This window comes from Bubalus bubalis, chromosome 7 (genome assembly GCF_019923935.1).
Source record: "Bubalus bubalis isolate 160015118507 breed Murrah chromosome 7, NDDB_SH_1, whole genome shotgun sequence".
NCBI classification, from domain to species: Eukaryota; Metazoa; Chordata; class Mammalia; order Artiodactyla; family Bovidae; genus Bubalus; species Bubalus bubalis.
This window is the reverse complement of record NC_059163.1, coordinates 88,867,499-88,885,946: the sequence shown is the minus strand read 5'-3', so window position 1 is coordinate 88,885,946 and position 18,448 is coordinate 88,867,499. Positions and strand designations below refer to the sequence as shown.

Here is an 18,448-nt window from a genome sequence, read left to right as displayed (position 1 = left end):
ATTCAGCAGCATGTTGTTCAGCCTCCGTATGTTGCAATTTTTAATACTTTTTCTCTTGTAATTGAGATCTAATCGTACTTCATTGTGGTCAGAAAAGATGCTTGGAATGATTTCTATTTTTTTGAATTTACCAAGGCTAGCTTTATGGCCCAGGATGTGATCTATCCTGGAGAAGGTTTCATGTGCGCTTGAGAAAAAGGTGAAATTCATTGTTTGGGGATGAAATGTCCTATAGATATCAATTAGGTCTAACTGGTCTATTGTATCATTTAAAGTTTGTGTTTCCTTGTTAATTTTCTGTTTAGTTGATCTATCCATAGGTGTGAGTGGGGTATTAAAGTCTCCCACTATTATTGTGTTATTGTTAATTTCTCCTTTCATACTTGTTAGCATTTGTCTTACATACTGCGGTGCTCCCGTGTTGGGTGCATATATATTTATAATTGTTATATCTTCTTCTTGGATTGATCCTTTGATCATTATGTAGTGACCATCTTTGTCTCTTTTCACAGCCTTTGTTTTAAAGTCTATTTTATCTGATATGAGTATTGCTACTCCTGCTTTCTTTTGGTCCTTATTTGCATGGAAAATCTTTTTCCAGCCCTTCACTTTCAGTCTGTATGTGTCCCCTGTTTTGAGGTGGGTTTCTTGTAGACAACATATGTAGGGGTCTTGTTTTTGTATCCATTCAGCCAGTATTTGTCTTTTGGTTGGGGCATTCAACCCATTTACGTTTAAGGTAATTACTGATAAGTATGATCCCGTTGCCATTTACTTTATTGTTTTGGGTTCAAATTTATACACCGTTTTTGTGTTTCCTGTCTAGAGAATATCCTTTAGTATTTGTTGGAGAGCTGGTTTGGTGGTGCAGAATTCTCTCAGCTTTTGCTTGTCTGAAAAGCTTTTGATTTCTCCTTCATACTTGAATGAGATCCTTGCTGGGTACAATAATCTGGGCTGTAGGTTATTTTCTTTCATCATTTTAAGTATGTCTTGCCATTCCCTCCTGGCTTGAAGAGTTTCTATTGAAAGATCAGCTGTTATCCTTATGGGTATTCCCTTGTGTGTTATTTGTTGTTTTTCCCTTGCTGCTTTTAATATTTGTTCTTTGTGTTTGATCTTTGTTAATTTGATTAATATGTGTCTTAGGGTGTTTTGCCTTGGGTTTATCCTGTTTGGGACGCTCTGGGTTTCTTGGACTTGGGTGATTATTTCCTTCCCCATTTTAGGGAAGTTTTCAACTATTATCTCCTCAAGTATTTTCTCATGGTTTTTCTTTTTGTCTTCTTCTTCTGGGACCCCTATGATTCGAATGTTGTAGCGTTTAATATTGTCCTGGAGGTCTCTGAGATTGTCCTCATTTCTTCTAATTCATTTTTCTTTTATCCTCTCTGATTCATTTATTTCTACCATTCTATCTTCTAATTCACTAATCCTATCTTCTGCCTCTGTTATTCTACTATTTGTTGCCTCCAGAGTGTTTTTAATTTCACTTATTGCATTATTCATTATATATTGACTCTTTTTTATTTCTTCTAAGTCCTTGTTAAACCTTGCTTGCATCTTCTCAATCCTTGCCTCCAGGCTATTTATCTGTGATTCCATTTTAATTTCAAGATTTTGGATCAATTTCACTATCATTATTCGGAATTCTTTATCAGGTAGATTCCCTATCTCTTCCTCTTTTGTTTGGTTTGGAGGGCATTTATCCTGTTCCTTTATCTGCTGGATATTCCTCTGTCTCTTCATCTTGTTTAAATTGCTGAGTTTGGGGTGTTCTTTCTGTATTCTGGCAGTTTGTGGAGTTCTCTTTATTGTGGCGTTTCCTCACTGTGTGTGGGTTTGTACAGGTGGCTTGTCACGGTTTCCTGGTTAGGGAAGCTTGTGTCAATGTTCTGGTGGCTGGAGCTGTATTTCTTCTCTCTGGAGTGTAATGAAATGTCCAGTAATGTGTTATGAGATGTCTATGGTTTTGGGGTGACTTTGGGCAGCCTGTATCTTGAAGCTCAGGGCTATGTTCCTTTGTTGCTGGAGAATTTGCTTGGTATGTGTTGCCCTGGAACTTGTTGGCCCTTGTGTGGTGCTTGGTTTCAGTGTCGGTATGGAGGCGTTTGATGAGCTCCTGCCAATTAATGTTCCTTGGAGTCAGGAGTTCCCTGGAGTCAGGGTTTGGAGTTAAGCCTCCTACTTCCAGTTATCGGTCTTATTTTTACAGTAGTTTCAAAACTTCTCCTTCTATACAGCACCATTGATAAAACATCTACGTTAAAGATGAAAAGTTTCTCTACTGTGAGGGTCACTCGGAGAGGTTCACAGCGTTACATGGAGAAGAGAAGTGGGAGGAGGGAGTTAGAGGTGACCCAAATGAGATGAGGTGGAATCAATAGTGGAGAGAGTGGGCTAGCCAGTAGTCACTTCCTTATGTGCACTCCACAACTGGACCACTCAGAGATGTTCACGGAGTTATACAGAGAAGAGAAGAAGGAGGCAGGAGACAGAGGTGGCCAGAAGGATAAAAGGGGGAAATGAAAAGGAGGGAGACAGATCCAGCCAGTAATCAGTTCCCTAAGTGTTCTCCACCGTCTGGAACACACAGAAATTCACAGAGTTGGGTAGAGTAGAGAGGGGTTAGGGAGGAGATACAGGCGACCTGGTAGAGAAAACGGAGAGTCCAAAGGGAGAGAGAGCAGTCAAGCCAGTAATCTCGTTCCCTAGTGAAAAATGGGTCCTGAAGATTGGGTTCTTAAAGGTACAAAATTGGTAACAAATACATAAAAGCAAAAATTAAAAATCTAGAATAGAGTTTGGAATTTCAAAAACGCGATGTTAATGAAAAGAAGAAGGAAAAGAAAGAGAGAAAAAACGAACAAAGAAAAACAAACAAGGTTGCGAAAATTATAAAGAAACTACAGGTACAAAATTGATAACTAATACCAAAAAGCCAAAATTAAAAATCTAGAGTAGAGTTTGGAATTTCAAAAATACAATGTTAAAAAAAAAAAGAAGAAGAAAAATAAAGAGAGAAAACAAACAAACCAACAAAAACAATGTTGCAAAAATTATAAAGAAAATACAGGTACAAAATTGATATCAAATACCAAAAAGCATTAATTAAAAATCTTGAGTAGAGTTTGGAATTGCAGATATATGATGTTATATAAAAGAAGAAGAGAAAGAAACAGAGGGAAAAAAAAAAGTCACAGAAATTATAAAAAAAAAACTATAGGTACAAAATTGATAACATATACCAAAAGGCTAAAATTAAAAATCTAGAGTAGAGTTTGGAATTTCAAAAATACGATGTTAAAGAAAAGAAGAAGGAAAAGAAAGAGAAAAAATGAACAAAGAAAAACAAACAGGTCGTGAAAATTATAAAGAAACTACAGGTACAAAATTGATAACTAATACCAAAAAGCAAAAGTTAAAAATCTAGAGTAGAGTTTGGAATTTCAAAAATACAATGTTAAAAAAAGAAGAAGAAAATTAAAGAGAGAAAACAAACAAACCAACAAAAACAATGTCGCAAAAATTATAAAGAAAATACAGGTACAAAATTGATATCAAATACCAAAAAGCATTAATTAAAAATCTTGAGTAGAGTTTGGAATTGCAGATATACGATGTTATACAAAAGAAGAAGAGAAAGAAACAGAGGGAAAAAAAAGTCACAGAAATTATGAAAAAAACTATAGGTACAAAATTGATAACATATACCAAAAGGCTAAAATTAAAAATCTAGAGTAGAGTTTGGAATTTCAAAACTACAATGTTAAAGAAAAGAAGAAAAAGAAAAAAACAAAACAAAACAAAACACGGTCAAAAAATTATAAAATATATATATGAAGTTTGCTGAAGAAAAAAAAAATAGGGTCTTTTTTTTTTGGCAAAGTAATAGTTATAAAAGTGAAAATTAAAGGACAATAGAGGACTTAATTTTTTTTTTAATTAAAAAAAAAGAAAGAAAGATTGATCATAAAAATAGTAAAAATATATCTAGGTCTTTCTCTGGTTTTGTTGTGAGTATTGTGGGTTCAGTTCATTTTTGGCTAGTTCCTTGGTCTGACTTATATTTCTCAAGATCTATAGGCCCCTTCCTATGTAGTCCGTAGTAACCACAGGGTTTTAATCTATGGCCTGTAGCTTCCAAGGCGTTTCCCTCTGTTATAGCTTCTTCTGTTTGCTGGTCTCTTCAGTGTCTGGTTTCCGCCCTGACACAAAGGGGACGGTGGAGGACACTTTTTTTTTTTTTTTTTTTTAGGCTTACTTGTTCAGTTGCGCTGTGGGGAGGGAGGTAGGGATGCTGCAAACAGATAACACTGGCGTGCGCTCGCAGTGCCTCAGCCACACTGGGTCTGCCCCCGCTCACGGCGCGTGTAGCCTCCCTGCCCACACTGCTCGGGCTCTAGGTTGTTCCGCCGGGAACAATCAGAGGCTGGCCCTGGGCTGAGCTCCCAGGTCCAAGCCGCTCAGGTTCAGGCACTAGGGTAGTCCTCAGAGGCACAGACTCGGTTGGGCCTGCGTTTTGTGCTCTTCCCAGATCCAAGCAGCTCAGGTGATGTGTTTGGCGGGTGCCAATGCTGCGACTTATCGCCTCCCCGCCACTCGGTTATCTGGGTGTAAAACCGGCGCACCTTCTCAGGCAGATGTTGACCGTCCAGACCCCCAAGAAGTTTTAGTTAGCAAAGAAGCCTGCTTACAGTTTTATAGATAGTGTCTCTCTTGGGCTGCGATTGCCCCCTTCCGGCTCTGGCTGCCTGTCACCGGAGGGGGAAGGTCTGCAATGGGCTATCTCTATTCAGTCCTTTGTTCTGTGCGCGGGCCTGGCGGTGTCTTAGGTTAGGGCTGGCTTTTCGCGTGGTAGATATCCCACAGTCTGGTTTGCTAGCCCAAATTATTTCGCTCAGATAGCGCTCAGGACATTCCGGCCAATTCTTACTCTAAGGGACACAGCCCGCGCCCCGCTTCCCTGCCCAGCCCCCGCTTGCTAATGCCGTGTGCAGGCGTCTGCGCTGCTTCTCCGCTGGGGGAGTTACCGTAGGGCTCACAATCTGCGATTTTTAATTGTTTATTTATTTATTTATTTTCCTCCCTTTTATGTGGCCCTCTGTGCTTCCAAAGCTCAGCACAGATTCGGCAGTGAGAAGGTTTCCTGGTGTTTGGAAACTTCTCTCTTTTTAAGACTCCCTTCCCGGGACGGAACTCCGTCCCTCCCTCTTTTGTCTCTTTTTTTGTCTTTTATATTTTTTCCTACCTCCTTTCGAAGAGTTGGGTTGCTTTTCTGGGTGCCTGATGTCCTCTGCTGGCATTCAAAAGTTGTTTTGTGGAATTTACTCGACGTTTAAATGCTCTTTTGATGAATTTGTGGGGGAGAAAGTGTTCTCCCCGTCCTACTCCTCCACCATCTTGGCTCCTCCCCCCCAAAGCAATCTTGAGAAAGAAGAATGGAACTGGAGGAATCAACCTGCCTGACTTCAGGCTCTACTACAAAGCCACAGTCATCAAGACAGTATGGTACTGGCACAAAGACAGAAATATAGATCAATGGAACAAAATAGAAAGCCCAGAGATAAATCCACACACCTATGGACACCTTATCTTTGACAAAGGAGGCAAGAATATACAGTGAAGAAAAGACAATCTCTTTAACAAGTGGTGCTGGGAAAACTGGTCAACCACTTGTAAAAGAATGAAACTAGAACACTTTCTAACACCATACACAAAAATAAACTCAAAATGGATTAAAGATCTAAACATAAGACCAGAAACTATAAAAATCATAGAGGAGAACATAGGCAAAACACTCTCCAACATACATCAGAGCAGGATCCTCTATGACCCACCTCCCAGAATATTGGAAATAAAAGCAAAAATAAACAAATGGGATCTAATTAAAATTAAAAGCTTCTGCACAACAAAAGAAACTATAAGCAAGGTGAAAAGACAGCCTTCAGAATGGGAGAAAATAATAGCAAATGAAGCAACTGACAAACAACTAATCTCAAAAATATACAAGCAACTCCTGCAGCTCAATTCCAGAAAAATAAATGACCCAATCAAAAAATGGGCCAAAGAGCTAAATAGACATTTCTCCAAAGAAGACATACAGATGGCTAACAAACACATGAAAGGATGCTCAACATCACTCATTATCAGAGAAATGCAAGTCAAAACCACAATGAGGTACCATTTCACGCCAGTCAGAATGGCTGTGATCCAAAAGTCTACAAGCAATAAATGCTGGAGAGGGTGTGGAGAAAAGGGAACCCTCTTACACTGTTGGTGGGAATGCAAACTAGTACAGCCACTATGGAGAACAGTGTGGAGATTCCTTCAAAAACTGGAAAGAGAACGCCATACGACCCAGCAATCCCACTGCTGGGCATACACACTGAGGAAACCAGAAGGGAAAGAGACACGTGTACCCCAATGTTCATTGCAGCACTGTTTATAATAGCCAGGACATGGAAGCAACCTAGATGTCCATCAGCAGATGAATGGATAAGAAAGCTGTGGTACATATACACAATGGCGTATTAGCCATTAAAAAGAATACATTTGAATCAGTTCTAATGAAGTGGATGAAACTGGAGCCTATTATACAGAGTGAAGTAAGCCAGAAAGAAAAACACCAATACAGTATACTAATGCATATATATGGAATTTAGAAAGATGGTAATGACAACCCTGTATGCGAGACAGCAAAAGAGACACAGATGTATAGAACAGTCTTTTGGACTCTGTGGGAGAGGGAGAGGGTTGGATGATTTGGGAGAATGGCATTAAAACATGTATAATATCATATAAGAAACGAGTCGCCAGTCCAGGTTCGATGCAGGATACAGGAAGCTTGAGGCTGGTGCACTGGGATGACCCAGAGGGATGGTACGGGGAGGGAGGTGGGAAGGGGGTCAGGGTGGGGAACACATGTACACCCGTGGTAGATGCATGTTGATGTATGGCAAAACCAATACAATCTTGTAAAGTAAAAATAATAATAATAATAAAAATCAATTCTTACACGTAGTACTAGATCTTCTCATCCCCCCTCACTGCTGCTGCTGCTGCTAAGTCACTTCAGTCATGTCCAACCCTGTGCGGCCCCATAGACGGCAGCCCACTAAGTGGGTTGCCATTTCCTTCTCCAATGCATGAAAGTGAAAAGTGAAAGTAAAGTCACTCAGTCGTGCCTGACTCTTAGTGACCCCATGGACTGCAGCCTACCAGGCTCCTCCATCCATGGGATTTTCCAGGCAAGAGTACTAGAGTGGGTTGCATCCCTCCTCACTAATCCAGCCCAGACAGGCCTTCAGAGAGCTGTAGTTCCCACTAAATTCTGAGTGTAACCCCCTGAGAGACCCTGATCCAGATCCATCCATTTAAGCAGCTTCCAAATTCCTGACACATGGAAACTGGGTTTTTAAAATATTTATTGTTTTAAGCCACTAGGTTTGGGGGTGACTTTTTATGCAGCAATAAACATAATATAAGAAATAAGTGAATGAAGTTACAAATCACAAAATCTACATCATACCCACTGGTTAATTAGGAAGGATTTATATACCAGTCAATTGAGGGACTAATTCTCAAGTATCAGGAGAGGAAGTACAGCAGGTACTTTTTCTGGGGAAAAAAATGGGGGCCTAGAGAACTGGACAAGGAGCATAGCCTTCATATAGAATGGTAGAGTATGATCATGTAAAATATCTTTGATTCTTCTGATCCCCAGTGTGAAAGAGAAAACTCCCTAACCAAAGAGAAACTCTGACAATTATGGATGCTCACTATCCAGGCAGCATTCACAATCTTTGTCAGTATAGTAGGATAAGAAGGGATATCCTAATAGCTATCCTAATAGCCAACTCATTTCTTCCCTCTCCTGAAGATGGACAGCATTTCTTTCAGCTGGTCCCAGAAGAAATAGTGGAGAAAACTGCACAGATGTGTCATGTGATTTCTTCTTATTGGGCTGACCAATTTATACAAATACTTATTGGAATGACCATGCAAACCAGAATCAGGCAGTTTTATCTCATTGGGAGTGACCATGCATTTAGGAGTCAGGCTGCCTACTCATCAAGAATGGCCAGACATTCAGGGCTTGAGGCTCCAAAGCTAAAAGTAACTCATGCCCTCCTCCAGGGGGATATTCCTGACCCAGGGACCAAACCCACATGTCTTACATCTCCTGCATTTGCAGGTGGGTTCTTTACCACTAACACCACCTGGGAAGCCCATAAAAATAACCCACCAAGCACTTTAAATCACAGATTAAATGCCAGGGATATTTTCACATTTGAAAATAATATTGGAGTCTAAATTCAAACTCCTGTTTGATGAAGAATTCCTCAGCTAGTTTTATTTCTAAGGCACATAAGCTGTAACTCTACAGTTTGATGACCAGAGAAGAAAGAAATCTTATAATAAAGTAGGTGTTTCTTTTTTTGGTTTGTTTTGTTTTTGCCTTAAGGGCTCTAGGCCCAGGAGCAAATGCTCCCAGAATCCCTACAGAGACACTTGAAGAATCTATCCATTGTCAATTGATTGATAGGAAGATAGATAGATACAATAGATAGATACACACATATATATATTTAATTAAGTACATATAAATACATTTTTAATTTATCAAGAAAAGGTATTTTTTAAACATAGATAGAAAAGTATCAACTGATCTGAAAGTTGGCATTTATTTTAAAGTTTCTCACCTAACAGTAGTTTCCAAACAAAAAGATATATGTTCTTCTAGGCTTTACCAAAAAATCAGACAATGAATTTGGCCAAATCTTATACCTATGGTTTAGACATTTTAATAGAAAACTCTAAACAGTTTTTAAACATTTTTATTTTGTCTGCAAAAAAGTTGCATCACCTGACTATTCAGTAGTCTGTGAAAGATCTTTACTACTGTAACTTGGTTAATGTTTTCATATCATTTTACTATTCCTAATATTAATTATATTTGTGGCTATGATTACTACAGAAGCTATCAAACAATTTCTACTAACTCATAGAAGACATGGCTCTTTGAACTTCATCATTTCTCTAGCTACACTTACTCCCTTAATGATCTCATCTAGTTACTTGGCATTAAACATTGTCTATACACTAATGATTCCCAAATTTATATCTAGGGCCCAGACAGCTCCTCTGAATTCCAGACTCATATATCCAGCTGCTTATTTGACAACTCCATTTAAAGGCCTAACACACACTTCACACTTATCTTGTCTTAAACCAAACATCTGATCTTCTCTCCTGAACCTTTTCCTCCCACAGTCATCTTCCCCTTCTCAGAAAACAGAAGCCTTATCCTCCTAGTTGCTCCTGGTCAGAAATCTGGGAGTTATCACTGACTCCTCTTTGTTTCACCCTGATATCAAATCCATCAGCCACTCCTGTCGATTCCACCTTCCATGTAGCCCAGAATCTGACTTCGCGCTGTCTCCACTACAGCTGTGTTGAGCCAGGGTACCTCTACCTGGACTCTACACCTGGATGACTCAGCCGTCTCCTGGCAGGTCTCCTGTTTCTGCCCCTGCTCCCTGTCAGATACACAGTACTCAGAGTGATTAAGTAAAAATACAAGTGATTGAGTAAAGCATGTCCTTCCTGCATGAAAAACCCTAAACTTGTACCTCATTTCAGTAAACCAAAAGACAATTCTTCAAGGTCCAACATAATTTCCACATCATACCCTCCACCTCCTCCACCCTGTTACCTAACTCATATCCTATATTCTCCCCATTATTCACTCTACTTGAGTCTTTGACCTCTTTACTGATGCTCAAACATCAGGGCCTTGGCACTGGTCCATCCATTTCCTGGGATGCTTTTCACTCAGTTAGCCACATGGTTCACCCCTTATTTCCTTCAGGTCTTGGCTCCATTGTCTTCCTTGGTGGCTCAGAGGTTAAAGCATCTGCCTGGAATGCGAGAGACCCAGGTTCGATCCCTGGGTCAGGAAGATCCCCTGGAGAAGGAAAATGGCACCCCACTCCAGTACTCTTGCCTGGAGAATCCCATGGAGGGAGGAGCCTGGTAGGCTACAGTCCATGGGGTCGCAAAGAGGTGGACACGACTGAGCGACTTCACTTTCACTTTCTTGGCTCCATGGTAACTTTCCCAGGGGTTCCCCTTCCCCTATTGAAAGCACAATCCCTCTCCTCTCCCACAATACATATCCTCCTTTGCTTCATTTCTCTTCATTGCCCTTTTCAACTAACAGCATAAATATTTTGTTTGTTTTCCTCTACTAAAATAGAAATGTCCTCAAGGCAAAAGCTTATATCCACTTTATTACTATACAGCCAGTTCTTAGAATATTCTTAGCAAGTAGTAGGCACTCAATAAATACTCATTGAATGCATGAATATTAAATAATTGGAAAACCATTTCCAGTCAATATTTTAGCAATTGGTTACTATCCTAGCTAATAGAAAGCCCAATATAGAATTGCTCATTCCCCCTGGAAACAAACATACTCTTTCTTTTTCACACTGTTGAATACCTAAGTCATTTTAACTCAGTTTTATTAATCTTTGAAGCAAAACCTAAACTCCAGTGTTATGATTCTTTTTCTGGAAACACTGGTTTCTGAATATCTCAATATTTTTCCACATCTGAGAACCCCATTAGAGCTGATGATCATATCACTATTTAAAACTAAATGGACAAAGCATCTGTGGGCTTACACCCCTTCCTCTCTCTACCAAATGCAATCAGGGAAATATTCTGCAGGAACTGAATAATTATAGAATAGGGGTTACAAGCTATGGCCTGAAGACCAAAGACAGCTAAGGTTTCCAGATGAAATACAGGATCCCCAGCTAAATTTGAATTTCAGATAAACAACAAATAATTTCTTAGTATAAATATGTCCCAAATTCTAAATGCAGAATCTAGAAACCTTAAGTCTGGCCCAGCACCTTATTTTGTGTTCAGTTCAGTTCAGTCACTCAGTCGTGTCCAACTCTGTGACCCCATGAATCACAGCACACCGGGCCTCCCTGTCCATCACCAACTCCCGGAGTTCACTCACATCCATTGAGTCAGTGATGCCATCCAGCCATCTCATCCTCTGTTGTCCCCTTCTCCTCCTGCCCTCAATTCCTCCCAGCATCAGAGTCTTTTCCAATGAGTCAACTCTTCGCATGAGGTGGCCAAAGTACTGGAGTTTCAGCTTTAGCATCATTCCTTCCTAAGAAATCCCAGGGCTGATCTCCTTCAGAATGGACTGCTTGGATCTCCTTGCAGTCCAAGGGACTCTAAGAGTCTTCTCCAGCAACACAGCTCAAAAGCATCAATTCTTCAGCGCTCAGCTTTCTTCACAGTCCAACTCTTACACCCATACATGACCCCAGGAAAAACCATAGCCTTGACTAGACAGACCTTTGTTGGCAAAGTAATGTCTCTGCTTTTCAATATGCTATCTAGGTTGTAGCCCACAAACAAAGAATGGTTTTTCCATCTCTAAGTGATTGAAAGAAGAACAATATCTCATGACAAGTGAAAATTATATGAAATTCAAATTTCAGTGTCTATAAATAATTATTGGAACACAGGAATGCTATTTGTTTAGTTGCCATCTATGGCCACTTTTGGGCTTCCCAGTGCTAGTGCTAAAGAATCCTCCTACCCATGCAGGAGATGTAAGAGACGCAGGTTTGATCCCTGGGTCAGGAAGATCTCCCAGAGGAGAGCATGGCAACCCACTCCAGTATTCTTGACTAGAGAATCCAATGGACCAAGGAGCTGGGCGGTCCCTGGTCTAAAGGGTCACAAAGAGTCGGACATGACTGAAGTGACTTAGCATACATAGCCACTTCCATGCTTCAATCACACAATTGAATAGTTTCAACAGAAACCAAGCCGCAAAGCCTAAATATTTACTATCTGGGCCTTTGGAGAAAAAGTTAATCAACCTGTGCTGTAGACTATTTCCTTCTTATTCTTCCCCTGATTGAAGACTATGGCAAAATAACTGTTTCTTTTAAAAATCTCTTCCCACAGGAACACTCCTGCCAGCATTTGATGTGTTTTAGCTCCAGGAAGAAAGAATTAACTTTTTAAAAAATCACTAATTTCAATGAGAAATTAGCCTCTAATATCACATTTTGATTGTAAGTAATTAAGGATTCCATATGATCCTGGGGAAATATTACTTTCAGCTAAATTGAAAACAGGATTATAACAGAAGAGATGATATAATTCATTCTAAATGATGAGGGTGACTTATTCTTGGGTTAAAGGCCCAAGTTACTTTCTGTTCCAATATCTCTCACATGTTATAAAATGATGCAGACTACTTTAGCTCCTGTATGTGGCAATTTCTATGATTCAGGCTAATTAATTCCTCTGTCAAGTATAATTAATCATCCCTATCCTACTGTTTCAGGAAATTTCATCTACAAAAGGCAGTGGAACAACTGTTCATGGAAACTAATAAAGGTCTTCTCTCATGGAAAGATCTTTCAAAACAATTAGTAATTAGTTAAATGTGCGCAAGTGCCCAGAAATTTCAGATGCTCAGTCAATTTCAAATGACATGGCCTTTAGCTAGCCAACCAGCATGAGTAGTAAAATTGAAACAATTAGTTTGAAAAGCTATACACTGGTAAGAAAAATTATAAGAAGGAAATCAGTTACCTGTGTATAAAATTCAATGTAAATGTTAGAATCATAAAATAAGGATATAATTGCAAACCAACTAGAGACAGAAGGAATTAAAAGAGCCTAACAGCAACTTGTATTTTCTATCTTCAGCTTTTGTTCCTTAACAAAAGGTTCCTTTTGAACCTTTTGTTCATAAAAATGAATAATTTTTATTCAGAATATTTTATACTTATGTTTACCAGAAGTAATTTATCTGGGTAGAAAAGGTGACCTATATTTAAACTGCCTATTTTGCATGCACTAAAATCAGATCTTTAATTTCACGAAATGATAGCCTCTCAGCACTGAGAACGCTTCTCTACTGCTCAAACTAATTCTCATTCCTATTACTGAGGCTTTTTTGCATTTGGTTTATAAATGTTCATTTGTATTATACCAGAAATTTTGACTGAATCAAATCAAACTAATTTGCTACCAGGAAAGCAATGATAGCACTGTGATAGATTTAAACCAGAAAATTATTCATACGATTCTCTCCAACCCTTTCTATAGTATCGTGGGTCAGAACCTCCTGTTGATCAATTCTCATACCAGCTCTGCTAGTCAGTTCCAAAGGGTTCCCTTTCAGTTCAAATCCATGAGCAATCCCTAAATTTCATCAAAAATCAACATTAGGTGATGATATGTACAAGAATATTACTCAACAATTACACTTTTGTTTAATGATGAAATACTTTCTATCTTAGGTGATAGTTTGTCTAATATACTATCTATCAAAAGTATATCTTATATCATTTATGTATTCTTATATTGCTGAAATTATATCTTATTCATCTTATTCTGTCTCTTCATCTTTGCAAGCCTGAGCTTAAAGCTGTTTTTCACCTCTGTGGACAAGCACGTCATCTATAATGAAGACTCTGCAGGGTGTCCTCATGACATTTTTTCTGCCACATACCTCATCTTGGATGTCCATTCTGTAATAGATCCTCCCGACATTCCTCTGTTGACAAGCATCAACCCACTGATGAAATCAGATTATCACTCCATAGACAAGCATATCTGACCGAAACCCTGGAAAACAAACCATAAGAACACTAAGAATAAAAATAGTAAGAATAGTTCTGCATGTAGTATAACATGTAAAACACAGCATGCATTTCTACTCTTACTGAAATGGAAAATTTTCCTTCACTTGCTTAAGGCCAATTAGTAATAGTTAAGCTCCAGTCTTCTGTGACATGGAACATGTCTTTCAATAAAAGGAAAAGCAGATCATAAGCCTACTTCTCAGCTGTGACATGCTGTCTAGGCTCTGGTATGTCTCAAGTTGGAAAATATGCCTTTCCCTTCACAAAGAGAAATGCCACATGCCACAGGGGCTGTGAACCCTGTGTGCTTGCTTATCACGGTGTTCTGAAACTGAAAACTACCAATTTTAAAATCGTATGTTATTAAAATATTTCTTTATTTAATTTTATAAAGGCTTCCCTCTAATAGCAACTTATTCAATGCTGGGAGAATCCAAAACAACTGCTATTCCTTCAACTAGTCTATGATATTTTATTTTCCAATCTCAGGTAACATGTCCTTGGAGTGAACTGATACACATATCTAACTATCTTCAGATTTTAGACTGAATTCTCAAACTGTCTTCACACTGGAATCACCTGGGAGTTTCAAAACACACTGATGCCTATTATCTACCACCAGAGATTGCAAATTATTTGGCCCCAGTGTGGTCTGAGCTTGGGAATTTTTAAATATCCTCAGATGACTCTAATGTGCAACCAGGTTTGAGAATCACTGGTCTATAGGAATATTTATTAACATCGAATTACCATGTGGGCATTAGATAAATAATTACTGCATCCTGTTGTCATCTGACAATGTCAGAGAATGACATTCAGACTAGGTAACCTTACTAGCAGTTGTTGCAACATATTAAAATGCCAGGCACTTTACCAACATATTTAAGCCTCACAACATTCCTGCAAGGTAGGTATTATCATTCTTACTTCTTCAACAGGTGAACTGAAGATCAGAAAGGTTGGACTGATTACCCAAAGTCACCTAATAAATGATGAAGCTGTATTTGAATCAAGTCTGTTTGATGCTAAAAGACCTGTTCTTTCCACTATGCCAAACAATTTCACTGGAGGTTATATCACCTCCGAAGAAGTAAAAATTAGTTCTTACAGATCAAAAAATCCTTAGATATTATAATGATCTGTGATCCTCCAAAGTTCAACTCTGCTGACACAATCTTATTCCTTAATTTCTCTCACTGGAGAAAATTTTAATTTCTTTTTTTTTTTATTTAGGAAGACAATACTGAAAAAAATCTTTGAGAAACACTCCATCATGTTCTGTCTCCAACCATTTTGGTTAATAATGAGTTAACATATATACTACTCACACACCACATATATATTATCTGCTATACAAAATACCTGTAGAGAAAACAGCTCTCTCATCAATTTCACTATTCCCATGTTGGCTTTCCTGGTGGCTCAGTTGGTGAAGAGTCTGCCCACAATGTGGGAGACCTGGGTTCAATCCCTAGGTTGGGAAGATCCCCTGGAGAAGGAAATGGCAACCCAGTCCAGTATTCTTGCCTGGAGAGTTCCATGAACAGAGGAGCCTGGCAGGCTACGGTCCATGGGGTCACAAAGAGTCGGACATGACTAGTGATTAACACACAAGTTGTACTCAGAGTTGAAAAAAGCCACAGTATGAATAAAGCTATCTATGTCATAGTTCCAATAACACTAATGATGGGAGAGGAAGTAGTGTGTCCAAAAAGTATTATCTAAAAGTCTTTATAAATGTCTGTTATACTGCTACTTCATCATCCAAGCAGTAGGTTGTTGGTTTGCAAACTTAGGAATTTCCCAAGTGAAATCTAAAATTAGCCCCTGTACATGTATAGAGCAAGGAAAGACCAAGAAAAAGACAGACCACTTAAGATTGGTAGGTGGCAGGTTTTAATAAGCAAGGGAACTTACAAGGCTTATCTTATGTATTGGGAAGATGAGTGGATCTCCATACCTGTCCCTGGAATCTTAAAAGTTTACACAGAGGCCTTAACTGAGTTTACTCATCTACACTGTCCAGATAATCTCAACAACACTATCTAAAGGCTGTGTCCTTGGGTTTCTAGTGCAGGAAACTCAAGTGGAACGCACAGTCCAAGGACAGGGGAATGGGTGAGGAATCATCAATTGCCCAGGTCCAACTCCAGGGTTAGCCAATGTTACATCCTCTCAATGATCTTCTCCAATATAGGTAACCACTAGAGTAAGCTTTCTCTGATTTGACTTGTTACATGGCAAAATATCTCAGTTTTAAACACTTTGAGACAAGAATCAAGTCATTCAATTTTCTCTTATAGCATTGGGCCTTGGATAAACTAATCAATCAGCAAGTGTGTGTAAAATTCAAAAGAAGGAATTTCCATTGCCCGTTCAGAGGTTATTAATCATACATTCAAATACACACAGTAATTAAACAATTCTAAGTAAATTTTAATTAATATTTATTGATACAGAAGATGTTTTTTCCCACTTTTTTTTAGAATCACTATTTTTTAAATCATTTTTTTATTCTGTAAAAGACAAAAGTACAACACAAAATCAGCATCAAAATTTAACCTGATACCTTTTCTAGATGTTAATTTGATTTATCAAGATGTCACCATTGCCCTATGAAGGAAAACAGAATGAGATATTTGGGGCTATTGGCAAGTGTTCAAATACCTGAGCTCAAACTTTGGCTAAAGGCGATGAGAAACCCTACCTACCCTACGGCAGCCTGAGAAAACACCTTCAGGAAGGTGTGTCCAACTTAAGCCGAAAAGTCAGTGTGGAACAGAGATAGAATTAAAGTGACAATCAGAAATACGGTGTCACAAAGTTTATTTGCCCAAGGCAAGACTAGAGTAGCTTTGAACAGTTTCCTTAAAGGAGTTGCTTCTTAAAACATTTGATAACCCAACAATCAAGGAGGATTCCTCTGTGAGCAAAATTCTAGAAAAATTCTCTGAGGTTTCCAACTACAGAGGTAAAGAATATTCAAGAATGTGCCTGGAGGGGTGAGGGAGGCAATGACACCAAGAAAGGAGTCACTGTAAGCTATAACTGAGAGTGGCTTTCCCCTTCCACAGCCCCTGCGCTCTACGGAGGAAGAGAAAAGACCTAGAAGAGGAGAAAGCAAGGGGAGCCGCCACTCCTGGGGTGGTTGCCATTGGAGCTGAGATAATGTCCACTGGGAAAGAAGCCTCACTGCATGAAGGGCTCTAGCCCTTTCTGCTTTCTCTAACCCATTATGCTGGAGAAGGCAATGGCACCCCACTCCAGTACTCTTGCCTGGAAAATCCCATGGATGGAGGAGCCTAGTAGGCTGCAGTCCATGGGGTCGGGAAAAGTCGGACACAACTGAGCGACTTCACTTTCACTTTTCACTTTCATGCATTGGAGAAGGAAATGGCAACCACTCCAGTGTTCTTGCCTGGAGAATCCCAGGGACGGGGGAGCCTGGTGGGCTGCCATCTATGGGGTCGCACAGAGTCGGACACAACTGAAGTGACTTAGCAGCAACCCATTATGCACCTAGAGCTCCTGCCCAGCATCTTTGATTATTCTTCTCGTGGTGAGAAAATTAGGTCCACCAGAAAAAAAGAGGAAAATCTAGTTAAATTTGCATTGAAAAATTCTAGCAGGTTATTGAGACTTGGAGGGTAAAGTCACATTCAGATTCCTGTCCTAGAGAGAATCTGCTCCATTAAAGGAGTTGTGAGGCAGAGCTGCTACTACTACTAACGTTGTTCAGTTGCTAAGTCATGTCCAGCTCTTTGCAACCCCATGGACTGCAGCACGCCGGACTTCTCTGTCCTTCAATATCTCCTGGAGCATGCTCAAATTCATGTCCATTGAGTCGGTGATGCCATCCAGCCACCTCATCCTCTGTTGCCCCCTTCTCCTCCTGCCTTCAATCTTCCCCAGCATCAGAGTCTTTTCAATGAGTCGGCTGTTCACATCAGGTGGCCAAAGTATTGGAGCTTCAGCATCAGTCCTTCCAATGAATATTCAGGATTGATTTCCTTTATGACTGACTGGTTTAATCTCCTTGCAGTCCAAGGGACTCTCCAGAGTCTCTTCTAGCACCACAGTTTGAAACCATCAGTTCTTCAGTGCTCAGCCTTCTTTTTGGTCCTACTCTCACATCCGTACATGACTATTGGAAAAATCATTGCTTGGACCAGATGGACCTTTGTTGGCAAAGTGATGCTCTGCTTTTTAACACACTGTCTAGGTTTGTAATAGGTTTCCTTCCAAGCAACAAGTGTCTTTTAATTTCATGGCTGCAGTCTCCATACATAGTGATATTGGAGCCAAAGAAAATAAAATCTGCCACTGTTTCCACTTTTTCCCCTTCTATTTGCCATGAAGTGATGGAACCAGTAACACCAACAAATGATGGTAGATAACATTCATTGAACATGTGCTATACATCAGTCACCATATTAGGTGTTTTATATTCATTTTTTCACTTAAAACTTTCAAAAATCTTATGAATTTTTTTCTTATATATAAAGAGAAAACACTAGAGAGTTTAAGCATATGTTAGGTCACAATTTGCTTTGAGTTTTCTTGTGTAATGAGCTAATACTTGAAAGCTTAATCCTCTCATATCAACCCCACTTTTTTTATGTTTATGGATGTAATGGAGAATCTTTGCTTCCTCTGTCAGGGACAGAAACCTAACTCAAACCAGACAAAGCAAAAAGGACATTTCATGAGCTCGTGCAACCAAACTACAGCAGCGGTCAGGCACC

General features: G+C 39.4%; 1 long non-coding RNA gene across 5 annotated transcripts in view; it reads right to left on the bottom strand.

The window, feature by feature from the left end:
* Window positions 1-18,448, bottom strand: part of LOC123334482 — a 384,998-nt gene that overhangs the window by 205,633 nt on the left and 160,917 nt on the right. For all 5 annotated transcript variants that reach the window (XR_006552420.1, XR_006552423.1, XR_006552424.1 and 2 more), the window contains exon 5: window positions 13,571-13,686. This is a non-coding gene — a long non-coding RNA (uncharacterized LOC123334482). The remainder of the gene's footprint in view (window positions 1-13,570; window positions 13,687-18,448) is intronic.